Source organism: Aulonocara stuartgranti, assembly GCF_965226115.1.
Source record: "Aulonocara stuartgranti genome assembly, chromosome: 10".
NCBI lineage: Eukaryota > Metazoa > Chordata > Actinopteri > Cichliformes > Cichlidae > Aulonocara > Aulonocara stuartgranti.
The window spans coordinates 7,270,750-7,281,561 of NC_138946.1; the positions used below are offsets into that span (position 1 = coordinate 7,270,750).

The window sequence follows — 10,812 nt, forward strand, 5'->3', positions numbered from 1 at the left end:
TCACACAGTTTGGAGTTCAGTATGTTATCCAAGGACACTTTGACATGTGGACAAGAGGAGTTGGGGCTGAAACCACTGAGCTTTCAAGTACTAGAACACCAGCTCTACCTGATGATGACAGCAACATGAGATGGGCATGTTTACCACAGTGTTGCCTCACCTCTGCTTTTAAAGACTCTCTGTAAGCGTTTGGGAATTTACTGAAATGGGTGCCAACACATAGGAAACACTTTATATAAGGCAACAACAGTGTCAAATTCTAGCAAGCTTGAGAGTTAATGTGTAGTATGATCACCTTTATTCTTCAGCACAGTTTGAACTCTTTAAGACAAGATTTAAGACAAGAATTTTGTTAAGTAGTCTTCAGGAATAGTTCTCCAGGGTTCCTGAAGGGCATTCAAAGATCTTTGGATGCTGGCCGCCTTTTGTTCTGTTCTCTGTAAACATGATCTCACACTTCTTCAACAGTGTTTAAGATTATTTTCATGTTGAAAAATGAAGCTGCTGACAATCAGAGACTGTCCAGGGAGACTGTGGATCAAACGGTGTTGTTTTGTTTTATTTTTTTACTGGGATTTTAATTCCATCAATTTTCACAAGAAGATGGAGGCCCTCCTGAATCCTGCTGATCCATGTTTTTTCTTTGCATGGTAGTTGTAACTTTTACAGCAGCAAACTAAGTTCCCTGACACTCTTTCTACTGCAGCTCAATAAAAATGTAGTGATAGTGGGGTAATAATATGGAAATAGGAAGCTATTACTACTTAATTATCAGGACAATGCCTGAAGATAACGATATGGAAACAAATATGTTAGTAATAGCAGAGTAACATTTTTGTAACAATATGATAACCAGCTGGCAAAGAAATGGTAATATCAGTGCAGCACTGAGCTGTTGAATGCAGGCTTTTGGCTTATCAGCCTAATTTAAGTGGGACTCTCTTTATCTTTTAATGATACTATGCACCATAGATTTTACAATTTTCTCTTACTTCATATTATTCTAAACATTTTCTGATTCTAACCTGGCGTTCTATATAATATGGCAAAACAAAACAGTTAAAAAATGATTACACAAGGAAACAAGCTCAAGTAAATAGAAGAAATAAAATAATGGAGCACAATAACAAAAAACCTAAGACAGAATAAAACAGAAACAGGTGTTTCATGGAAATTCAAAGAAGAGTTTGTTTTGTATAAAATCATCTAATGCACTAACTCCAAGCTTTAATTTAACCTGATACAAAATATGAGCCAGCTTCATTTTTACTGCAGAGCTGTGCTTGCAGTGTTCTGGGTGTGAAGCCTGTCTGTTCTCTGCTCTCTGCTTTATGGGACCAGAGGGTCGATGAGCACCTCGGCCATTACTCAACAGGCAGCAGCAAGCATGGGACCACTTAGCAGCTCTTTATCTTTACACACTGGCAGCACTCAACTAGGGTTAGAAAAGTAAAAGAGGGGCCAGGAGGGAGAGAGCATGGTGCAGGTTGAGCTTTTAGATAGGCAAAATTTAGAAAACGGTTACACTCGTTTTACACCTGCGTTACCAATTCTGCAGAATCCACATTTAGGAAAGATGTGACTGATGCTTTTTAGTTCACAGTAACTTGTGTGCATCTGCTCGCCAGATCTGACTTTAATCATTGTTAGTTTTCCTTGACCGTATTTAGTTTTCCACTTTGCTTCAGTCCATTTTAAGTGAGCCCAGAGAAGATGGTGGTGTTTCTAGATCATGTTCACATCTGGCTTCTTCTTCGCATGATAGAGCTTTAACCTGCATTTGTGGACAGCATGGTAAACTGTGTTCACAGACAGTGGAAGTGTTCCTCATTTCATGCAGTGATTTCCACGACAGAATCATGCCTGTTTTTAATGCAGTGCCAACTGAATGCCTGAAGATCATGTTTATCCGATATTGAATTATAGTAAGTGTGGAACTTTGTGATGTTTTGGACCTTTGTTTGAGAAAATTTTCTCTGGACCTTCTTAAATTCTAATTGAGTATCCCTGTAATAGATTAATATTTAATATATTACCAGGTTAAGTTCTATTGATCTTGTTTATAGTCACAAGGTATGATTTTTTTGAATATGTAGACTTTTCTGTGAGCCACACTATGTGGACCACCTACACATTACACCTACAGGAAACCCATGCCATGACGCTCCCGGCACACAGTTTCTGTGCTGATGTTAATGTCATAGGACGTCTGGAGTTCTGCAGCTCATTTGGAAGTTAAAATATTTACATGCAGGTCTTTTGGTGATACACATACCCAGCCACCAAGAAGAGACTCTAAACCTGAGGCAAATCCCGGTAGTCTGCATACTGTTTTACAGTCTAAACATGGCAGCTGAACAGAGACTTAAAGCGTGTGCCCTAGGGGTGATTTTAAGTATGACTGAATCAGCCCTCTAATAGCCCATCCAATGTGGGCTGGGACGGCCTCAAGCACACCATTTGACTTTAATCATAAAGATTAGTGCTATTATCAGCCTTCACGGCTCATGTGCATGTATATAAAGGCAGATCACAGCATACAGATACACACAAGTGTGTGAAGCTAAAGCTTGCAAGCGTGTGCACACACACAGGACACAATAAGGTCAGTCATTTGCTGACTCTGCAAAGCTGTATGCTGCAAAAGCAAACTTTTAATCTGAAGCAGAGGCCACTGCAGTGCTCCCCAGAGGCCTGCAGTCTCTACCAGCAGGATCCTCTCACCTTACACTGACCAGCACCAGAGCTTCCTGTCTGAAATCTCTCTGTACGTGCAAGTCGGCAGAACTTTGTGAGGCAATGTTTTGATGTTGTTCTGTGAAACTGTGTCGGAGTTAAGATATCTAATCACGTTTCTTCTCCCTGTCCGCAACAACATTGATTGGTGGAGTCTGAGCAGCGGCGAGGGCTCCCTGTGGTGGCCTGCCATCCAGGGATTGGCTCAGGTGGAAAAGTAATAGAGTATTGATCAGTGCCCAGCCCTGCAGTCTCTGAAGTAATGTGAATATTGTGGCTGAGCACAGCCTAATCATTTACCCTGCCATTGAGAACCTTTCAACCGGCTTCATAGCCCTCCTCAGCACCATTCATCAGCTGGTAAAGGAGACATGAGCCACGAGTGCAAAAACCCAGAGAATAAAAAGTGCAATCCAGCAGTGAGAATCCAAAGTAACCCAACATTTTAGAAAAAAATGAAAGCTTGGATTATTTACACACAGTTTTTGCCAGTTTACATTCTTCTTCCCTACCTGCATTCCTTGACACTACTAAACTGTCACCACTTGTAACAGTAACGGCTGCGTCCATCACCACCTGCTTTGGCAGTTTGGACCAGCTGAAAGGACAAACTCGTGTATGAAGTTTGAATTATTAGCAGTTATTGATGTTCAAGGATGAGAAATAGCAATGGTTCCTAGTTACCCCTGTACAGGAAGTCAGGACCGAGGTCAGCGTTTCTGATGCTACGATTATTACCCTAGGTTAGGCTATGCAGAGACTAACTTAAGCCGGTATCAAGGACTCTCACCTAGATCTGCTTACATCCAAATGCCGACCCGCCCCCCACAATCCTCTGACCCGCCCCCCACAATCCTCTGATGATAACAAACTACCAACCCAAACAGTTAGGTACAATGCCTGCTAACAGCAGCTTTCCTCATTATAGAAAGATAAATTGGCTGAAAGTTATTACAATAGTTATTAAAATAGGCCCCAGGGATCTTTTCATTTTCAAGGACCAGAATAACCTGTAAGAATTAGAAGACCATTAAAATACTCCTATACATTCTAACCTTACATGAAGACTCGAGAAGGGAATGCCCACAAATTCAAACTTTAAATGAAGAGTTTAAATAAAATATCCTATGTGAAAAAAAGCTTACTGCTAGATGTCAGTATATTGTGAATTGTAGTCAAGTGAGTTCTGCTTGCGTGCCCATCCTAATTCCTAGCTACAGTGGGCGCTGTAGGACAAACATGTTTTAGTCCCCCAAGAGAAATCAAAAACACTAAATGTGAACTGTACCTCGTAACAGCTGTGGCCAGCCGGCGTATTTCTGCTACTGTTTGGAACAGATTTGGATCTAAACAGGAGTTTTTCCCTATCTGTGGAAGCCAGTCAGTCCACTGTTGATCTCAGATGTCAATGCATCCACGTTTACTCTAGGAGAGGCAGTCAAACATTGTGAAAGGAGTCCGATATGGATCAATGAGTCAGAGAAGCCATACTGAAGTGAGTTGTTAAGGATATGCTGAACCTATTGCATATAAGAGAAAAGGTTACTCGATGCAGAGCTGGGTCAAAAAGACCGAATCAGAGCAGAATCAGGAGATGATCAATTATAAATAACGCTAAAAACATTCTAATCCTAAACAGCGTCTTTGACCTAAATGTAAACTTGAGTTTGCAGAAAAGCTCAGTACAATGAGTGTGCATACAGTATTTTAAATGAGCTTTTGTCTGGAACCTCATACATTTTGATTGCTCTGAACATTTCATTCTCTCATAGCCACTCTGCTCCTAAGTAATTTGATGTTTAACTTCATTATCGTGCACTCTCCCTTGAACGAAATGCTGCACTAAGAGCTTGCAGAGAGAACAGAATCAGCTTTTGTATTAACAAGTTAAAACAGAGCTCTGCTTTGTCTTGTAGATTTTTGGGTCAGCTACATTCTTTACTTTTTTTTTTTTTTTAAAGGATAGATTGCACCAAGAAAAACCACAGCAACAATCACTGGTAATGCTATGGGAGATATTGATCTGCAAAATTGGTGGTGAAGTCCCAACTCTTTTGAATGCCGCTGCACTCATTAATTCAAGTCTGGCTCTATGCAAGCACCACCCACTGGCAGGTAAAAATACTACTTTATCAGATAGTACTTCATAAGGGGACCTATCATGCTCATGTTATCTCGTACTCAAACAGCAGGCATTGTGGAAAGGTTAGTTTAGGACTTAGAAAAAGATGATCAGTGTTATTCACTGCATCTGTCAGTGTTTTAAATGTTTAATATTAAAGGATGATTGGTGTACAGGGAGGTGTTACGACTGTGACCGTAATTGTGTGTGGATTTGAGTGTCTAGGTGCTCCTCCGGGTATGTTACGATTTGGCGTTGGTATTGTATTGTTTTTGCGTGACTGTTATGTGTTTCCTACTTTATTTTGAAAGTCTGTGTTATTTTAGTGTGTTCAGTTTACGTTTCCCTGTCTCGTCAGTTCTGATTTGCCCCAGCTGTGTTTCCCTCCTGTTGTCCATTCCCTGATTGCTCCCTCCATGTATTTAAGCCCTGTGTGTCAGTTGATCATGGTCGCGATCTTCCCCCCCCGTTGTAAATAGTTTGACGTTTTGTGTTTTGATGTAAATAAATATCGTATTTTGCTTTGAAGAAACAGTTGTCGATACTTTCGTTTTGGGATTTTGGTGGTGAGCTTTAGTGGGGTTTTTTTGTGTGTGTTTTTTTTTCTTTATTTTTACTTTTTTTCGTGTTGCACTCCGGTTGCCTAGGCCGGGGTGTAACATATGGGGGCTCGTCCAATCACTGTGGGGTCCGAGGGCCGCTTCAGCCGTCCGCCGTCGCTGGAGGGTCCGAGGGAGGGGCCGCTTCAGCCGTTCGCCGTTGCTGGAGGGTCCGAGGGAGGGACCGCTTCAGCCTCCGTCTGTCTTCGCTGGAGGGCCCGTGGGCCACTCCAGCCTTCGTCGTCTGCTGGAGGGTCAGGGGGACCGCTCCAGCCTCCATCAGTTTCATCTGCCTCCGCTGGTGGGTCCGTGGGACCGCTTCAGTCTTCATTTGCCTTCGCTGGGGGGTCCGAGGGGCCGCCTCAGCCTTCGTCGTCTGCTGGAGGGTCAGGGGGACCGCTCCAGCCTCCATCAGTTTCATCTGCCTCCGCTGGAGGGTCCGTGGGACCGCTTCAGTCTTCGTTTGCCTTCGCTGGGGGGTCCGAGGGACCGCCTCAGCCTTCGTCGTCTGCTGGAGGGTCCGTGGGACCGCTCCAGCCTTCATCCACCTTCGCTGGAGGATCCGAGGGACCGCTCCAGCCTTCATCAGCTTCGTTTGTCTTCGCTGGAGGATCCGGGGGACCGCTCCAGCCTTCTGCAGCTGGTGGGCTGCGTGTTCGTGTGTGCAGCTGGTGGGCTGCGTGTCTGTTTTTGCAGCTAGTGAGCTGCTCGTCCGCCTCAGCCTTCGTCGTCTGCTGGAGGGTCCGTGGGACCGCTCCAGCCTTCATCCACCTTCGCTGGAGGATCCGAGGGACCGCTCCAGCCTTCATCAGCTTCGTTTGTCTTCGCTGGAGGGTCCGAGGGCCCGCTCCGGTTTTCCGTTTCCATTGGAGGACCCGTCCAGTCATCAGCGTCGCCTGCGGGACGGTGGCCGGTGCCGTATGGGCTGGACATGGTACAAACATTTTTCGTTGGGGTTGTATGTTTTAAATGTTTGTTTTTTTGGGTGGGGGGGTATGTTAGGTCTATGCTGGGTCAAGTGTGCTGCCTGTGCAGGTGTTTACCGATCACAACCCACTGGTGTTCCTTTCCCAAATGTGCAATTCCAATCAAAGACTTATGCGCTGGTCCTTGTTGTTGCAAGATTTTAACTTGGAGATCAGTTACAAGAAAGGGAAGGATAACGTATTGGCTGACACCCTGTCTAGAGCACTGTCTCCTTGAATTAAACATTTTGGGGTTAATGTTAATTCTTGGGTAAGGGGGTGTTACGACTGTGACCGTAATTGTGTGTGGATTTGAGTGTCTAGGTGCTCCTCCGGGTATGTTACGATTTGGCGTTGGTATTGTATTGTTTTTGCGTGACTGTTATGTGTTTCCTACTTTATTTTGAAAGTCTGTGTTATTTTAGTGTGTTCAGTTTACGTTTCCCTGTCTCGTCAGTTCTGATTTGCCCCAGCTGTGTTTCCCTCCTGTTGTCCATTCCCTGATTGCTCCCTCCATGTATTTAAGCCCTGTGTGTCAGTTGATCATGGTCGCGATCTTCCCCCCCCGTTGTAAATAGTTTGACGTTTTGTGTTTTGATGTAAATAAATATCGTATTTTGCTTTGAAGAAACAGTTGTCGATACTTTCGTTTTGGGATTTTGGTGGTGAGCTTTAGTGGGGTTTTTTTGTGTGTGTTTTTTTTTTCTTTATTTTTACTTTTTTTCGTGTTGCACTCCGGTTGCCTAGGCCGGGGTGTAACAAAGGCAAAGGCAGACGAAGGCCGGAGCGGTGCCTCGGACCCTCCAGCGAAGGCGGACGAAGGCTGAAGCGGTCCCTCCAACGGACCCTCCAGCGAAGACGGACGAAGGCTGATGAAGGCTGGAGCGGTCCCACTGACCCTCCAGCAGACGACGAAGGCTGGAGCGGTGCCTCGGACCCTCCAGCGAAGACAAACGAAGACTGAAGCGGTGCCTCGGACCCTCCAGCAAAGGCAGACGAAGGCTGAAGCGGTCCCTCCAACGGACCCTCCAGCGAAGACGGACGGCCGAAGCAGTCCCTCCCTCGGACCTCCCAGCGATTGGACGAGCCCCCATAACCCTCCAGCAGACGACAAAGGCTAGGGCGGGCCCCGGACCCCCCAGCGAAGGCAATCCCGGACGAGCCCCCATATGTTACACCCCGGCCTAGGCAACCGGGGTGCAACGCAGGAAAATAAAAATAAGGCAAAACACACGAGAAAAAAACTAAAGCTCTCCACCAAAATCCCAAAACGAAGGTGTCTCAAACGAAAATATTAACAAACCCATTCACAACTATTTACAACAGACTATTTATTTACAACAAACACACCAAACTATTTACAACACGGGGGAGATCGCGACCATGACCAACTGACACACAGGGCTTAAATACATAGAAGGGGCAATCAGGGAATGGACCACAGGAGGGAAACACAGCTGGGGCAAATTAGACCTGACGAGACAGGGAAACGTAAACTGAAAACACTAAGATAACAACAGACCTTCAAAGTAAAACAGGAAACACATGACAGTCACGCAAAAACAAAACACTGACAACACCGAAACGTAACAAGATTCTTGAGCAAAATTAAGAAAATCCCCAATAAAAATCACTAAAGCACATTATTTTTGCTTTTTGTGAGCTTCAATAAAACCTTTAAAAATAGCTGGGCTAAAAATGTCCTGCTCCGGGTTCCTAACCTTCTCACATAAACCGCTGTCAGTGACGACACAAACCGTGTGCTGGCAAAAATGAAAAGGATGCTCCTCCTGCTTTCTCTCCCTTTGACTTCTTCCAGTTTTCCGTCTGCATGACTGACATCAGCACAGACCAAAACATATAATCTGTGTGACCCAGTTTCCATGGCAATGCACGCTGGCTGCATGCTGCAGCGGTACACAGGCAGAAGGAGGTTACAGCATCCAGAACCACGACGTGCTGTGAGAGGAGGATAACAGCGGCAGGGGACTCGGCTCAGTAAATCCTGAGGCCCTACATCTGATATCATCCACCACCGAAAGACACGCGCGGTGCCAGCTTATACAGGAGACTAGAGAGTGCAGTAGAGCAATGACTGATTACAACTGATGTTAGTGTTGAATTATAAATGTTTAGTCTTTCTCTATGTCACAAAACTCTTGTTCTGCAAGCACCTTTGGCACTGATAACTCCCCAATGCGAGTGTTTTTACAGGTGCAAACACTGCTCACTATTTATGTCCAGAATAAAATATTGCTGCAGGGCATTGGCTGTGCCTCACTGACTGTCCAGGGAATAGGTTGTTATTTACACGCATGTATGCTGAGGAGTAAATTATTCTGAACATATAAACTGTGAAGTTGTGGGTAAAGTTTCTTGTATAAGAATTGAATTCAGATTGCATTTTGTAGATTTACCAAATTGCATGCTCAGACCCCAAATTTTAGCTCTTGTTGTATTTGCAACAAGTTTGCAGACGATACGATAGTCATCGCACTTATAACTGCTAACAATAGGCATGCATACAGGGACATCATCATGAATCAATAATAACTTGGTCTTAAACATCACAAAGACCAAAGAGATATAGATGTAGGGCTGCAAAAAAAAAAAACAAAAACCCACACACAGAGCTCATGGAGTCTTCAGCTTTAGGTTTCATCTTGCCTGGAATGACAATACCTCAGCAGTCATGGGTAAGGCACAACAGTGCTTTCATTTCTTAAGGAGGTTAAGGAGAGCCAACTTCGCCTAAAACTGCTTGTCAGCATTTACAGATGCACAATAAAGCGATCTGTGTGACAACCTGGTACAGTAGCAACACCAAAGCTCACAAAAAGGCCCTCCAGTGTGTCATGAAATAGCACAAAACATCGCCGGCACAGACCCATGCATCGCTCGCAAATCTCTACAAGAGATCTCTACACACCCTCGGCGCCATTCGGTTAAGCTTCTCCCCGTCTTTTCAGAGCGCTCCACACACACACACTGAAACACAGCATCTTCCCAAAAATCTGTGACACTGCTGAACTGTCAGTGACTTCAGTGCAACCCCAACGTGCAGTATGTTCAGTTTCACACGTTTACTTCCCTGATATGTATATATAAACTGCACAAAGAAATCAAACCACAAATGTCCATTAATGAAGTTAAGGAAGCTCCTTTCCATGCATGGAGGGTTTCACCTCAAGTCCAGGGCCCTGAGACTTGTTAAGAGGAAGGAAGGTCTAGTGAGTATCAGAACCACTATCCAGGATAAAACAACAACGATCTATGAGTACATTAGGAAAGCGGCCATGGCTGATAGTGTGCTTAGTAAATACCTCAGGCAGCAGAAACCTGAGAAAAAAGAGGAGTAAGAACAGGAACCATCAAGGAAGAACAGGTCCCTGCAAGGCATGTACCACTGACAAATAGAAGAAGTAGCTGACGTCGAGAAATCCTACCAATGACTGGATAAAGCTGGACTTAAAGACAGCACAGAGGCACTAATCATGGCAGCACAGTAACAAGCTCTAAGCACAAGATCCAGGCAAAACCTCAGGTGCAGACTGTTCAAAGATCCCCATGAAACAATCCAGCACGTACCAGCAGGGTGAAAGATGCTAGCTAGCAGGGCATACGTGGAGCGGCATAATCAAGAGGCTTACATGGTAAGTCCTGAGGTCAAAATGGGATAGGGTGGTTGAGAATGTCTTGTATCTAGAAGGATTTTAGCTCAGTCAAAGTGGTGATGGCTAACCAACATAGTACATAGTAGTTGTAGATAAGCAGAGGAAGATGGCTGTAGTGATAGATGTAGCGATACCAAGTTAACATCTGGAAGAAGTTACACAAGAAATGAAAAAAAAAAAAAACTACCAAGGGCTGAGAGCGGACCGATAACAAAGCAATAAAATCAATGATTAAATTTGATTATTAAAAATCTGCTATCCATTACAGAACCATTACAGAAACATAAAAAATGATTTTGACAAATATATACACGTCTTTTTATATAAGTCAATAATTTATACTTATTTAGATGTTACACATCATGTGAGGTTAACAGAAATCTCATTTTATTAATACCATAATATTTTGAACTACGATGAACTGCGTATAATTAGAATTAGAAAGTAGAATAATTTAAACTTACATTTAAAATGTAAGTGTGGAAAATGATAAAAAAATTCAATAATTCTACCGCATTAAGAGTTAGCAAATAGAGCTTGTAACTGTGGGTTAACACATAGATTTACTGAAACTACATGTAGCACAATATTTATAGAAATAGTAATTGAATGAAAATATATCAATAATAAAAAATAAGAAAGAGTTAATATGGAGTTAATATTTAGTAATGGTAGCTAGCTATATAATATCCAATGCGCAAAGTAACTCAAACACT

General features: G+C 43.6%; 1 protein-coding gene across 10 annotated transcripts in view; it reads right to left on the reverse strand.

The window, feature by feature from the left end:
• Positions 1 to 10,812, reverse strand: part of capn5b (calpain 5b) — a 63,479-nt gene that overhangs the window by 33,054 nt on the left and 19,613 nt on the right. The gene's annotated exons all lie outside the window — the stretch shown is intronic.